Genomic DNA, 17,080 nt, shown 5'->3' with positions numbered 1-17,080 from the left:
GCTCCAGCTCTGAAAATTTCTCATCCGTTCTCAATGTCCGTGCATTGTACGTTGCTATGTTCAGTATATGTTGGCAGCCTGGTGATTCTTAGGGGACGCTCGGGAGAACCATAAACTCTCGAAAGCCCAAGTTATCGAAAACCCGAACGCAAGCGAACGGTAAACCGAATGGTCCCGATTAGAAGTTATCGAATCTCGGCTCCTCCCCTCGTTATTTGTATTTTAAATTGTAAACAAAAGTCAACGCAATTTGTTTTTGGTGGAAATATACACTTAAAATATTTTAAAATGTAAAGTTATCTTGCAAAATCAGAACCTGAAAGCCTAGAAATGCGGAATCGGTACAAACCAAAAATTTAACTCGTGAATAACATAGAAAATAGAAGCCCTTAGTTTTGATATTTATTTTAAATGCTAGCCCAGACTGCCCAGTGGAGTTTTCAAAGATATAAGAAACACGGAAATTATTAGTAGTGTTCACCATGAATTGTTACAAATTTCCAGAAATTAAAAGGAAATAGGAGGCGTGTGTTCAAATATTTTAAAGCAAGATTTTGTCAGTGATTATGGAAGCCTAAAGTTGCAGGCCATATCCTTATCAAAACAAAAAGTAAGGCTTATGATAAACACTTTTCCCCATAGTTTTTCTATATTTAGTGATTCTTTTAGGTCAAAAATCTACAGCGTATGAATAGTATGTAAACCTGAAGCCTGAAGCTGTGAGATTGTGTTAGAAAGGAATTCAACATCAAACTATACTGAACTCTAACCCTGAAAATGTTAATACAAATCCAAAGCAATTACCAGCATGGCAGGAAAATTAAAAGCAAAAGTTTCATTCAAATAATATTGTTTATAAATCAGGATCAAAATTACATTACTTCACTTTGAAAATAGGACCGGGTGAAGAATATTCATAATGCGGAGCTTAACCAGTTGATATAGTTAGTGTAGTTATTGTGATAGTAATGTGTTGAATTAAAATACTTATTTCTGCAGAAAAACGTGAGCCTAGCTTAAAGGATACTGTATAAATTTCTAATGTTTTTTTTATAACTGATGTTTACCTACTTTTTGTGTTACATCATGTGGCGTTAAAATATTTTTTTTGGAATACTTATATTAAATTCTTTTAAAAATCGGTTTTGCCTTTTATTTTTTCCCTCTAAGGTTTTGTTTTAATATTTTAAATACTTCTTAGCTGATTTCGTTGAAGGTGATACAATTCCTGCAATTCTATCATAAATCGACCAAATCAGATTATAAAATGGTCAGCGTGTGTTCGGCTAAAATTTAGATGTCTTTGTTATTACACTAGTGTAGGACCAGTATTTTGTTATTGAAATAAAACAGAAATGTAGAAAACAACGTTTATTTTAATAAATTCAGTACCACTTAAAGTAGACAACAAACACCAAGTCAAGATATTCACATGTTTATTTTGATGCCCAATGCCCAATTAAGTTATAACTTCTAACATAAAAAAATATCTACCTTTTTGGCAAAAAGAAAACGGTTACTAAGGTTCGAATTTTTTACTAAAGCCTTCCGCTGAAAACTAATTCATAAATATAAATTTCTTTTGACGGAAAACATTATGAAAACATCATAAATCTTAATCTGCCAAACCAGCACTAAATCAAAAATCAATGTTACATTCAAAATCATTCATTGTTAAAAAATATTTACATAAAAGGGTAATTACCCATAAAAGATATTAACTATTACATAATGCTATTAAAGATTAATTTAAATATTTGCATAAAATCTGCTCGTCACATGATAAATCTCTAGATCATATATAATTTATATACAAACACAGTATACAAATATCTTAAAAATGTATTTCTATATATATGATCTAGGGATTATATAATGATCTAGGATGATTTTTGTCTATTTGCCCAAAAATTTGAAAGAAGAACACGTTTTTATTCTGTTTCGGCCTAGACATATCCTAAACGAAGAAAGGAGGAGGAGCTTAGGCGGTTTACAATCGGCTCCGCACGACCGCCCCCGATACTACACGAAAGTTTCGAGAGTTTGAACTTTCGTCAGGATAAAGCCACCTCATTCTTAGCACTCGATTCCTTGTCCGTCCGCTGCCTTGATCGGGGATGTTCGAGCCGCCAGGGACTCGGGGCCTTTGTACTTTTTGTGAAGTCATGGAAGTATTGAAAGGGATATTAGGAGGGAAATATTTGGTTTGATTAGGAACTGAGGCTGGGACAGTGGTTTCCCCCTTTTTTTGGAAGTGGGAGATAAACCAAGGCTCACGTGGGCAGTGGCGCATCCCTGAAGTAGATCTGTCACCTATCGGGATCATAGGTGAGTATCTACCCGCTACCCCCGGGTGAGTCTTACTATTTAACTATCAATTTTATCCAGATCAGTAAATGTTGGTTTTGTTATTTTCATGTACAGTGAGAGAGTGCTTGTCTATGACCAACTAAATGGATATTTGAGGTGAATTTGCATTGTGACTCGGTTGAGTAAGCCCCAGAAATAAGCGATTTTACAACTTAAATCTTTTTAAAACTGACTTGTTGCAGCTCTGGTTTACTTTACTTCTCTGGTTAGGATGAAGGGTACTTTGGAGTAGCTTTTTGAGATATCTTTAGAGTGTAAAATAAAAAACTACAATTTTATAAAAAAACAATGTTTATTTGTAAACATTTATCATGACCAGGAGTAAATAAATATTACAAAATTGTTTTATTACTAAAAAGAGAAGTTTTTAAAGCAATATACAGGGTGTATAAGTAACATGTGCAACATATCGTGGGGAGAAAGCTCATGTAAAAATAAGGTTCATTATTTCATTCTTTTTCTGGTCTCATATGCAATCTTGCACGTTGGAGATCATTTGTACATTCTGTTCAATTAACGTAAGGGTATTGTCCTCTTCCCGAAGGTATACCGGGTGCATCTCAAAAGTGGCTAACCCCTATAACTTTTATATTTTTTTCAGATAAAAAAATGAGACTTGGTATGGTAGTATATGACCTAAATTACGATTGATTGACCTATTCAATTGTTTTTGGTCACTTCCTGTTTCACCGGAAAGGACTACAACTTTTGATTTTTAAATAGCACCTTCAGTATTTTTTTTTACTTTATTCGATAGAATGACATATCATATGTCAACTTTTGACATTCTCGCTTAATAAAAAATCGCATTTTAAATTTCAATTTAGGGTGCCATAGACAATGTTAAAAACACTAATATTTAATCAAGAGGCCTTGGAAAAATAGATTTGATCGTCTAATGTTTTTAGTGTCTTGTCCTGACCGATTAAAAGATGCTCAATTCTCAATTTTTTCAAATGAAACCAGGGTGGCTTATTAGCATATTTGGAACGAGCATTTTTTACGAATAATTTTATACCACACACTTGGTTTGATTAGGTTAGGTCAGTTAGGTTAATTTTCGTTCTGAACCGCATTATATAATTTCAAATAAACCATATGCGAAAATGTCAAAAGTTGACATATGATATGTCATTGTATTCAGAGTGACAATTTCTATTGAATAAAGTAAAAAAAATACCGAGGGTGCTATTTAAAAATCACAAGTTGTAGTCATTTCCGGTGAAACAGGAAGTCAACAAAAACAATTGAATACGTCCCCCCCCAATTAATATTTATTTATTTGATATACTAACGTACCAAATCTCGTTTTTGTATCAGAAAAAATAAAAAAGTTATAGGGGTGAGCCACTTTTCAGACGCACCCGGTATAGTTACCGCGTCCGGTATGCATATTTGTATGTTGTACACAGATTACGGTCGACGGTATTGTAAGTTGTATTCGCGGCAGCACTTTCTTTGATAAAGCGAGTGCAACATACAGAAACATTATTTATCGTGTATGCAACATTATATGTATCACATTGTAGCATGTGAAGGAAGTTATTTAAATATACTGTCGGCGATATTATGGGTCATTTTGTGTTCTATAATCTCGCAATCTTGGTAATCTTACAATTGTAACGGAAGAAGTTTCATCAACAATTCCAGTGACCTTCTCCAAAAGAGATAGGATGATTAGAAGTCATATTTAGGCAGATATCTTGAAAAATATCAACGATGATTCCAACGTTCTTGTTCCTACAATATCTCATTTCTTGGAAAACAAAAATAATTATGAAAATAACGTTAAACAGGCTACTTAATCATTTCCATACTGCCTTTAAGCCAAGGCATGCAGAACGGAAACCAAGCACGGGCACTTAAAAATTCAAAACAAAACGATGAGGACCAAATACCTATATCTCTACAGCTAACATTAATAGGCCGTAGTTATTTATAAGGTGATTTACGGCGATGACACGTTAGACGTTTATGAAGAACCGGTAATAGAATTTTTATGAAAATTTGGATTTATCCATGTTTCTAAAATATTTTCATCAGTACAGTGTTTCCGCATTATTTGAAAAGTGGTAGCAACTTTCTTATTTTAAATGGAACACCCAGTATATTATTACATTTTTAAAAACTACTTTCATATCTCACTTAATCTCTACTTAATCATTTCCATACTGCCTTTAAGCCAAGGCATGCAGAACGGAAACCAAGCACGGGCACTTAAAAATTCAAAACAAAACGATGAGGACCAAATACCTATATCTCTACAGCTAACATTAATAGGCCGTAGTTATTTATAAGGTGATTTACGGCGATGACACGTTAGACGTTTATGAAGAACCAGTAATAGAATTTTTATGAAAATTTGGATTTTTCCATGTTTCTAAAATATTTTCATCAGTACAGTGTTTCCGCATCATTTGAAAAGTGGTAGCAACTTTCTTATTTTAAATGGAACACCCAGTATATTATTACATTTTTAAAAACTACTTTCATATCTCATAATTTTTCTGTGATACTAACCTATACTTATCTCTAATAGTTTTTGAGATAAAAAATAAAACATGTGTAAAATTGACAAAAACATGATCGTGAATAATCATTTTTAGAATCATGAATTAAACATTTTTTAAGTTGAAATTTGGGGTATAAGTTATCGATAGTCGATATATTCGATCTGTTTAAATAAATAGATTGGATATTACACAGGGAGAGCAAATATATTAATTTATTTTTGTTTGTTATAAAATTGCTCAAATCTTTGTTATTTTAAATTCAACCCTATGTATATTATTTAAAAAATCAAAAGACTAATAAAATTGCTTTTCAACGATATATCATGTTACTATACCTAAACCTTCCCGTTTCTTAAGTAGAGCTATTTAAAAATTAATAATTCTGTGATTATATCAATAATTTAATTAGCTATATTAAATAACAATAATTTGAACGATTTTATAACAAACGGAAATAATTATTTTTTATGACCTCCCTGTTTGATATCCAATCAGCTGATTTAGGCAGATCGTGTATGTCGACTTTCCTTAACCTATAAACGAAATTTTAGCTTTCAATATGCCGAATTTATGATCAAAACCAATGTTAATTCAAGATCATGTTTTTTGTCAATGTTATACATGTTATACATGTCAATGTTATACATGTTATACTAAAAATTTGTGCGGAACAGCAATTTAATCTGGGAATCAACAGAAGACGTAGACATCGTACTTCCTTGCAAGGACAATTTTGAATCTGACGACAGGGAGGTTACAGATGCTCTTCGCAAATTTGGGGGGAAAAGCGGTCTCAAAAAGCAAGAGAAAGGTGTGGGTGGAGTAGCTCTAATGTTACACACATTAAGTTTTCCCGATAAAGAAGGTATTCTCTCAACTACAACGAGAAAACTTTGGTATCCTATAATTAAGGATAATAAATCGAGAGAGGTTGAAGAGACTACAATATTTAAGAGTGCGAGAGAACTGAAAGAATTAACCTTAAGAAATAAGACGCGTAAACTGGCATTACCAGAGATACAAAGTAGCGAAGGGGTATTATTCAATAGAATGGTTGACTATCTATTTGAGAAAACGGAAATACAAATAGTACGTTACAGTGTCCCAAACTATGCAAATGTGACACAAAAAGGAAATAGTGAAATTAAAAACAATGACAAAACTCTAATTGGGAAAAGCAGCATGAAAGGGAAACGTCAACAAGAAGCCATAGTCGTTAATATGGAAGAACGTTCTTAGGTAGATATGATAAGAACCCTAAAAGGAGCACTAAATCCCAATGAGCTCGGAGTTGAAATTAAAGAAATGAAAAAAACAAGGAAAGGAGGTCTGCTTCTGACGGTGAAAAATGGAACAGACAAGGCTGAAGTATTACTAAAAGAGATTAACGAAAGAATACCAGAAGCCAAAACATCTTTTATTAAAACGAAAAAGACTGTTTTCTTAAAAGGACTGGATGAGGCAACTACGGAAGATGAGGTACGCAAGTCCGTGGCCGAAACTCTAGCAGTTAAACCGGATAGTTTTGAAGTAAAATCGCTACGACCAGCATATGGAAATCAACAAAATGTTACTCTAGTGATGTATGAAGAGCAAGCCAACACTCTAATAACATTGGGAGAAATTAAAATAGGGTGGACCAAAAGTAAAATTAAGGAACGAGAGCCCAATCTGAAATGCTTCAGATGCTGGGAGCCAGCGCATACCAGGGACAAATGCGTAAATCCTAGTAGAGAGGCCCTTTGTTTAAAATGCGGCAAAACAGGACATAAGGCTGCCACTTGTAAAGAAAATCCGTTTTGCATATTTTGCAAAAAGGAAGGGCATCAGTCTGGAGGAACCAAATGTGTTTTTGCTAGGGAGAATAAGATGAGGAAGGATTCATATAGAGAACAAGATATGGAAGAGGCAGCTGTACAACATTAAGGTCTTACAAATAAACACAAACAGAAGCAGGCAAGCTCTCGATCTAGCTGTAGCCACAGCAAAACATATTAAAGCTGATATTTTAGCAGTAAGTGAGCCCAACAAATGTGCTATCTCTGGTAGGAATGATTGGGTGTACGACAAAGAGTTAAACTCCGCAGTTCTAGTGCTAGGACAGAGTACAAGTGTCATATTGCGAGGACAGGGTCCCGATTTCTGTTATATACGCACACCAGAATGTACACTGTACAGCTGCTACTCGTCCGGAAACAAAGATTTAAGACGTCTTGAAGATACTCTGCAAGAAATCCAACTTAGTATAAGGAGTAATAGAGAAAAAACAGTGATCGTTGGAGATTTCAATGCGAAGTCACCGCAATGGGGAATGCCAAATAATGATACCAGAGGAATGACTTTAACCGACTGGTTGGCGACAAACAACCTGAAGGTAGCGAACCACGGTAACGAACCAACTTTTCAATGTGGAAACTATGGGTCCATTCTAGATCTCTTTCATCGGAGGACGTAAATATAACACAATGGAAAGTCAGTAAAAAAGAAACTTTAAGCGACCACAAGTACATTATATTCGAAATACTAGAAACGCATCGGAAATTGCACAGGGATTCGAAGAGTAGAGGATGGCAAGTGGGTAAGCTAAACCTTCAAAAACTTGAAGAGGCCAGTAAAATGTGTAATTTGCGAGAGGAACATCCTACTGTGGTACACTTTGCAAAAGTACTCAATGACATTTGCGATTATTCAATGCCACGCAGAAGTTCTTCAAGAAGGTCTCCTGTGTACTGTTGGAACGAAGATATTGCTCGGCTGCGAAGAGAATGCTTTCAGAAAAGAAGGGCTTTTATTCGAGACCGACAGAGAAGTCTAATTATATCAAATCAATTAGAGAGTGAGTACAAAAATTCGAAAAAGAATTTGAGAGATACAATAAAAAAGTCAAAGAAAGACTGTTGGAAGCAAATCTGTGATAATATCGACTGTGATATTTTCGGAAAGGGCTATAAAATATTGATGAAAAAAATAAATGGATTTCCACCCAAACCTAATTTACCGATGGATGTTCTGCTAGAGATAGTAAAGCAGCTTTTTCCAAATCATGGGAGAACTGAAATATGCTCTACACTAAATAGTGATGAAAACATATGTGATATAAATGTTTGTGATATAAAAAGATGTGATATAAAGGTCTGTGATAAAAAAAGCTGTGATATAAATGTATGTGATGTTTTTCCGAATTTTACACCGTTTAGTTTAGAAGAACTAACCGATGCTTCCAAAAGGTTAAAAAACAAAAAGTCACCGGGACCAGGAAATATACCTCCGGAAGTGCTAAAACACTTAGTATTGATTAATCCAAAATATGTATTACGCGTATACAACCAATACGCCAGCAGAGGAATCTTTCAAAATGAATGGAAAACTGCTAAGCTTGTGTTACTCACAAAAAATACTAAAGCTCTAGGAGATCCTTCCTCATATCGTCCAGTAAGCCTGCTTGATGTGGAGGGAAAGCTTTATGAGCATCTAATATTGGGCAGATTAAACAGCGAGTTAGAAAAAAGCGGAGGCCTCTCTGAACGTCAATATGGTTTTAGGAAAGGAAGGCAAACAACTGACGCCATTAAAAATGTAATTCAGATTGCAAAAGATGCAGCGAATTTTGCACACCGGAATAGAAAATTTTGCGTTATGGTAACAGTCGATGTTAAAAACGCATTAAATTGCGCTTCCTGGGACAAAATTGTAGAAAAGTTACAAAGGCGAGGCATAAACACTCATTTACTAGCTACTATCCAATCTTACCTGAGTGGCAGGAACCTAATCCTAGAAGCAGACAGGCAGATACAAGAGTTTAGTATTAATGGAGGTGTCCCACAAGGATCGGTACTTGGACCAACCTTATTGAACGTTTTATATGACGATCTATTCCGGATTGATATGTCAATGGGCGTGACTTTAATTGGTTTCGCTGATGATGTCGCTATGGTTGTAACGGCACATAATGAGGAAACAATAATGAATTTGGGAAACGCCGCTCTAGCAAGAGTAAGACACTGGATGATGGAACATCAACTCCAGTTAGCACCACATAAAACAGAGGTGGTAATATTGACAACACGAAGGAAGATCACTCCCATATCTTTTCAAATTTTGGGGTCTGAAGTCGGCCCGAGTAAGCTATTGAAATATCTGGGGGTATGGCTAGACAGCAAGTTAACTTTTGAAGAGCATATAAGCAAAATTGCCGCTAAAGCAGAAAGAACGGTTACGGCGCTATCCTCGTTGATGCCAAATATCCAAGGTCCTAGGTCATCCAAAAGACGGATCCTGACAAGCGTTGTGCATTCACAAATTCTATATGCCGCACCGGTGTGGCACAAAATAGTTGAGAACCGCAAACGTTTGCAGAAGCTTGTTAGAGTGCAGAGAGCATTATGTATAAGGGTGAGTAGTGCATATAGAACCATATCAGGAGATGGAGTTGGCGTCATATCTGGAATTGCTCCTATAGATCTCCTAATCAAGGAGAGAGTAGAAGTGTACAGCGGTACAGCTAAGAGAATAGCCAAGGACTTACTGATAACCAGGTGGCAGGAAAAATGGACACAAGGAACCTATGAAAGATGGACGTTCAGACTGATTCCAAATGTGAAGAAGTGGTTGGATCGACCCTGTGGTGAGGTGGACTACTATCTCACCCAGGCATTATCGGGGCATGGTTTCTTTGGAAAGTATCTGTATATAAGAGGTAGAGCAAACACCCCTCTGTGCAACCAATGCCAGGAAGAAGAGGATGTGGAACATTCTTTGTTCAAGTGTCTCCGATGGAATGAAAGAAGAAGAGAATATTTTAGAACAACAGGCAGAATATTTGATATTGATGAGGTAGTAGAAAAACTGGTAGGAACTGAACAAGAATATCAGGATGTGACAAATATAATGAGGGACATAGTGAGAGAGAAAGAGACCAGCAACATGCTTTAACGAAATTTTTATACAGCCACTGTGATGAAGTAATGCGCGAGCGGTTCCGTTGCAGTTGGTGAAGTAAGAAGGAGGCGGTTTTTTAGTCGGTAAGAATCCGACACTACCTCGACAACTAAACACCAGTCGTGGTGTCTTATGCAAGATTTTTCCCCTCCAACAAAAAAAAAATATATATATATATATATATATATATATATATATATATATATATATATATATATATATATATATATATATATATATATATATATATATATATATATATATATATATATATATATATATATATATATATATATATATATATATATATATATATATATATATCTATATATATATATATATATATATATATATATATATATATCTATATATATATATATATATATATATATATATATATATATATATATATATATATATATATATATATATATATATATATATATATATATATATATATATATATATATATATATATATATATATATATATATTTTTAGATACGTATGTAGTTTCGAAAAATATAATAATATAACGGGTGTTCCATTTAAAATAACAAAGATGCTAACACTTTCAGAATGAAGCAAGCGGCAACACTGTAATACTAAAAATAATTTAGACAGATGGAGCAGGTGTTTGTATGCAAAAATCCAAATTTTAAAAAAAATCCTATCACTGGTTCTCCATAAACGTCTAACGTGCCATGGCCGTGAATCACCTTGTATATCGTGGAGCGTTAAATGACGTTGGAAGACCTTCGATGTAATTAAAAATAGTAAGAAGAAAGTACAACATAGTTTGAAGAAATGTGTTGAAATCAACATTGGTTTATGTGGCAATAAACAAAGAAAGTAAAAAAAATATTTTTCATGTTGAAGAAAAGAAAAGCAATGACTTCAGTCTATTGAGGTTACAGTGAGAAAAGACCACAGGATCTTTCGCCGAGCGACTTCTTCCTGTGGGGCACACTCAAAAACCGTCTTTATGGATATATTATATACATAAATAGATGAAATGAAAACGACATCTCTGAAAGAAGATTATCCCCTTAACATTTTTGTATTGTAAGGCGTGAATTTTACAATCATTTGTGGTATTGTTTGGCCATGAATGGCGGATTATGTAAACATTTTATTAAACAGTATAGTTTAATAATGTTTCATTAGTTACAAATATTTATTTTATTTGTTATATTGTGGATAGATGTGGTATGAGCGAATCCTCAAATGATCGAGTAATCCGCGAATACTATTCTCAGTTCAACTAATTCTTTAGTAGGTGATCATTCTAATTCAGAAAAAAATAACCATCCTTTCTAAACCACATAAATTCTTGTAAACAATAAAAATGTGATCGAGTTTGACAATGACAAAATCATATTTTTGCTGGTATTTTAATGTTAGCTTTCTCTGGGCCGTTTTATATAAAACGAAATTCTAGACGAAAGTACAACTTTAAACGCCTCTTCAGAAAAGTCTAATACAATTTTTGCATAAAATCATATGTGGAGATAATATTTTACCTTCTAAATTTACAAGGTCTACGTGTCTACTACGGTCTACTATGTCCCGTGTTCCGATGCACCACACTGTATATATATATTATACAGCGGGTTAAAATATTAATTTTTTGATTTATTATAATTTTGTTCCAAAATGAAGAGCATGCGAGAAAAATGATGGAAGTTCTTTTTTTTGCTAATTTGGCTTAATGCATATTACTTTCCATCTTAAAAGCTACACCTTTTGGTACCTAAATAAACGGAAACATCGATAGCGGTCACAAAGAAGTAGGCACATAAAAATAGGAAAAACGACAAAAGCAAATGCGTATTTTGAATTAAAATACGCTTTCTTGGACATTTATCGTTTCTGAACACTCTTCATTTTTCCCGTGTGCTCTTTAAATGCTTTTAGTGATTCGAATGAAATTTTGAAGGAAATATTTACTTTAACTGGTACATATTTTAAAGCTAAAAAGTGTCCACAGATCCAACAGGGATGTGCATATGGATTATCACTAGAATATTTTTCTAAAAATAAACATATACTTGTTGAGATGAACATAATTTTGTTAATTTTGCTTTTTTTTGTTAATTTTGCTTTAATTTAAATGCTGCCTTTAATTTAACTCATTGATTCCTCATCAAAAAATATGAACAAAAGTTCCTATAAACATATATACGGAAATGCAGCAGTTTTAAAGTTACAAGATGCTAAAATTTTAAAGAAATAGCTTTTTGTAGTAATTATCTTAAATACGATTTTTTTAATATACTAGAACAGGTAACATAAAATAGATTAGATAAATAATTTGCTTATTTTATTTTTATTTTAATTTTATTAATTGTGATTAATAAAATTACTTTTATCTCAAGAAGGAGATCGAAATCGACAAAACATTAAAATACAACATTTAATCGGGTTTAAACGTCTTACACAGTTTTAGAACTCTAACAAGATAAATACAAGTCAGAGGTATACAAGTTTTTTTAGAAAAATATTCCAGTTATAACCCATATGCACTTCCCTGATAAATCTGTCGACACTTTTTTAATGCTAAAATATGTTTCAATTATAGTAACTTTTCTCTAACTCAAAATTTAATTCCAGTAATTAAAAGCGTTTGAAAAAAAAATAATAAATCGAAAAAAAAATGAAAAATTTAACCTCCGGTAGCTACGAAACAAAGCAGAATCAGACCTATGTTATATAATAAAATAAATCTTATTCTTATGTGAGAAATGTCCCTACGAGAGATGGTACATATTTTTAGAAACACCTTGTGTATAATTCATAAATAAGATTTAAAAAACAGCAACACCAGTCAATAAACAGTTATCAGCAATTATTGGCTATTTAGAGCAGACTGTCGATATTCACTGAATTAAGACTTTCATATTCTCCGTATAGTTATGAATAAATTAGTGTTATATTGAAAACACGTGAGATGTATAGGGATAAAGTTTTTTTACACTAATACAGATATTTTTATCATTTAAATTTATATTTTCACAATTCTAAACTCTCTTGAAATTGTAAGTATTATATTATAAAATGATTAAAAGCTCAGTATAGTACTCGAAAAGAGCTAGCTACTTTTCAATCGTCAAACGACCTAGTTTTTGAACTAAGTTTAACAACAAGAATTTTAAACGTGAATTAAAAATTTGAATTAGCCCTGAACCGAGTATGGAGTACGACCGTGTTTAATATCTAGTAGACGTTAATTGATATTGGAAAAATTATCACTGATTCATATTACAAGTATACAGTAATTTAGCAGACGTATGAACCTCCAAATATTAGAGAAAGAAAAACCGTTGACGTTCTGTTAAAATGACATTATAAGTTAAACTTCAAAATTAACAATTACTTAACAATTAAAAATTACTTAATAAGGTAAAACCAAAAAGCCCCAAACTTTCTGTATGATTATTTTTAAATTTTACGTATGTTATGTTTATTTATGTTATGTTCTTTAAAATCAAAGAAGCGATTGCCATACATTAGTAACATCTACAGATGCATGAGTAATACATTTATTTTTATTAGATTGAATTAAAAAAGCCTCTTTTATTTTTATTTTAGAGGTTATCGCTGCTTTCATTATAATTTTGGCGTTATTAAAATCTATTCTGTGCCCTGTGTCCCATGAATGCTGACAAATCTTAGATTTGTAAAAATCTCCCTTTCTTAAATAATCCTTATGTTCTTTAATTCTAACATTTAAGGGTCTAGATGTTTCACCAATGTAAAATTTATCGCATTCACAGGGTATTTGGTATATTACATTTTTTGTTTGTTGTTCTGTATTCATTGGTTTAGTACTGTTTGACCAGCGGATCTGAAGCTACGGAAGGAATGCGAGAAAAAAAAATCGACATTGCCACGTTTATCTATAAAATTGCAAAATTGCTAGACATGAACTATAAATTTAATATATTTTTATTATATATAATGTGTTTAGCATATATTCTGACGTATATTACTAAGGAATTTTAACGTAGATCATATTGTTCGATATGTTTTATTTAATAACTTATTTCTTTCATTCTGTATAATCTGCTTATTATGAAAGTTGAAGATCTTTCAACGATATCTTTGGCAAACCGGCATCGCCGCGCATGGCCGCCTATTCATCGAACATGATTGGCGAGAGTACGTCACAGAATTTGTTACCACGCGGTGCCATGGCTTTTACGCCTTTCCTATTCGCTTGCTTTATCCCCAACTTCACGGTCTCTTCTGAAAAGAGTAGGAATATTGAATACTATTGAAATATCCAGTGGCGGTGTCATTTTTTTGATCATTATTACTTTATTTCATTATTTTATACCGGTTATCCTAAACTTTATTCCTATATTTTTAGTATATTTGATAGTTAAGTTGTGTTTTATTGTTTTGTTATCTTGTTATAATGTTTTTCGTTCGTAGTTTTTAATTATTAATATCAAGTTTGATCGTATATTTGTGTTTTAAAACGAATAAATTTGTTAAGGGTAAGACGCTACATAGTCAGACAAGAGAAATAATAGCTAATTTATATAGGTAAGTTAATAATAACGTGGATGAAATCTCATTTGGTGTATTTCCTTGTGTTCATAATAGGGTTTGCGATGAAGAAGCTACAGAGAGTTCGCTTGAGTTGCCGCTTAAACGTAAACTTGAGCGGATATTTCTTTATACCGGAGTTAGCGTATCGGCTATAAAAAAATTCACACAGAAGATAAAAAAAAGGCTGAAAACTAACCCCGATAAAATGATATCCTCTCTGGAAAGAAACGACCACGTGAGACTGCTGTCGAAAAGCTCAACGACTTTTTCGAAGTGGTCAGGAATTTGATAAATAGATTTTATCTCGAATTCAAACTCGTCCCCACAATTAGAAAGCTTTTGCAAAAATTGCAGGAAGAATCGAATTTTCCTTTTGCAGGGAAACGCTTAGGGGGTTATTAAAATCAAATGAATTTTTTTGGCGTAAATGTTAAAATAACAGATAAATATTAATGGAGCGGCCCATTATATTGCAGAGAGAGATATAAATATATATACGCGAAATTCGAAAATATAGCCAAGTATTATCTATTTGGATGTAACATATGGGTAGACAATGACCTAACCTTTAAAAACTGCTGGCGGAGCGATACCATATCTGGTGTAATAGGCAATATCAGATCTACTGATGAGTAAAATTATGTTTTGTTTGCGCTTCCAAAGTTAACTATTTTCAAGATTTTTTTTGCTGGAAATAGTTATATCTAAAATTATGTATTATAGAAAAAAATATAGTTAGTACAGGTATATAAATAAATATACCTCAAGACTCAGTCTTGATCATCTGCTGATGGCAGACATGGTTAGCGAAACGTGCGTCCAGTGTAAAATTAAAAGTGTTTTAGTGTATTGTACTGATTTAGTGTTTTATTTTGCTGTGTAACATCAAAGGTTCCAACCCCCAGCTGTAATTATTTCTTCTATTATATTAATAACACAATAATAAGATGATTCAAAATATTTAAGGGAGCTTTAATAAATGCTTTTAGTGTTTATCTGCTAACTCAACAGTAACGATTCAAACAGCATAAAGTTTTTTGAAAAAAATTATTAATCTGAGTATTATATTTATGATACACATTATTTTCATATAACACCGTACGCCCATGCCTATTTTATGAATGAAATTGGGCGTGTTTTGTTTACAACTGCGTTCCCCTGCCGATACCCCGTAGCTACAGATCCGTTGGTCACACTATATGTAATAAAATGGATCTAAGTGTATTTTGTGTTTTGACAGATGTTCGTATGTTATATTGTTTTCCTATCCTTCTTATTTTTCCGAAACGCCTCGTATGTATGGAATTGTAAGTTGTATATATTGTGTATTGTTAGCATTGTGTCTATGATTTGGTTGTATTTCGTTTAATGTTTTGTCAATAAAATATGGCGGATAGTGTTTTTTTATTAATGTATTATCATACATTCATCATCAATCTAATAAAAATAAATGTATTGCTCATGCATCTGTAGATGTTAGTAATGTATGGCAATCGCTTCTTTGATTTTAAAGAACATAACATACCTAAAATTTAAAAATAATCATACAGAAAGTTTGGGGCTATTTGGTTTTACCTTATTAAGTAATTGTTATCAGATAGTAATTGTTAATTTTGAAGTTTAACTTGATATAATGTCATTTTAACAGAACGTCAACGGTTTCTTGTAGACGTATCTGTTTAAAAAAAAAGTAAAGTGTTCTTGAATAGTTGAATTTAAATATTTTACATAGTTTTTTTCTTTATTCTTTGTATTTTTTTCTTTGTTAGGCAAATTTGTATTACTGTAAACATAACTTCTGACAAGCAGCGTCCGTTTAGGTTTAACGCAGAAGTGTTCACAAAAAATAACTATTTTATATATAATTAATTAATATGGATAGTGACGAAAAAACTGGTGGAGTTTATTGTATTTATAAAAACTGTAAGAATACTTTAATAATGTAATGTCAGGGCAGAGTGGAGTAAAAAATGTTCGAGTACCAAAGGACGAAGCAACGTAAGTACTTAACTACTTTTTTATGATTGGTAGACTTTGATTTTCTACAAATGTTCTGCCTGTTGACTACTATAAAAGGCAAAACATGTAAAGAATAATGAAAAAAGTTGGAAGTCTGTTTTTATTTGTAGTTTGCTAAGTTGTATGATGACATAGCTTACATTTATTTTGCTCCTATATCAGAAATTATTACTACAGGCTGATTAATTTACATTTTTTATCTCCTGTACTTTTCTCATAAAACTTCGGATTTAAATTAAAAAATAAAAATTTAAATCATATTGCGGTAAGGTCGACTGTACGGACAGTGGATTTTTAAGAAACAACATTCTAATATAGGTACTCAACTTTTTACAGTAAACATGTTATACTCATCTACTATTAAGACATAAAAACTCTGGCTTTTAATAATAAAAAGACTTATCTGATCAATTGATTGTTTTTTTAATATTCATAAAAAATCTTCATTCGTCAACCAATCTTACTTCTATAACTTTCAAACTAATACCTGTTTTGTCCCTTGATGTTTACGCTTTTACCAAGTGAAAATATAAGGAAATATTGCTCTCCAAATTGGTACTTCCTTGTAAGAACTTAAAATATGACAAAAATCTGAAAAAAAATGCATTATAAATTTCAATTAGGAATGCATATTTTACAAAAAGCAACAATGCATTCGAGAAAAAAAAAACGAAGTCTGACAAC

At 32.4% G+C, this 17,080-nt stretch overlaps 1 long non-coding RNA gene across 1 annotated transcript; it reads right to left on the bottom strand.

Annotated features, from left to right (window-relative positions):
* Positions 1-1,356: 1,356 nt before the first annotated feature.
* Positions 1,357-1,815, bottom strand: LOC115875710. Its single transcript, XR_004049045.1, has 2 exons — positions 1,690-1,815; positions 1,357-1,634 (listed from the first exon to the last, which is right to left on the bottom strand). It is a non-coding gene; the product is annotated as an uncharacterized LOC115875710 (long non-coding RNA).
* Between the last annotated feature and the right edge of the window lie 15,265 nt (positions 1,816-17,080).

This window comes from Sitophilus oryzae, unplaced genomic scaffold (genome assembly GCF_002938485.1).
Source record: "Sitophilus oryzae breed Bouriz unplaced genomic scaffold, Soryzae_2.0 scaffold_1394_pilon_pilon, whole genome shotgun sequence".
Taxonomy (NCBI): domain Eukaryota; kingdom Metazoa; phylum Arthropoda; class Insecta; order Coleoptera; family Curculionidae; genus Sitophilus; species Sitophilus oryzae.
The sequence above is the reverse complement of the archived record's forward strand: the minus strand, read 5'-3'. Positions and strand labels throughout refer to the sequence as shown.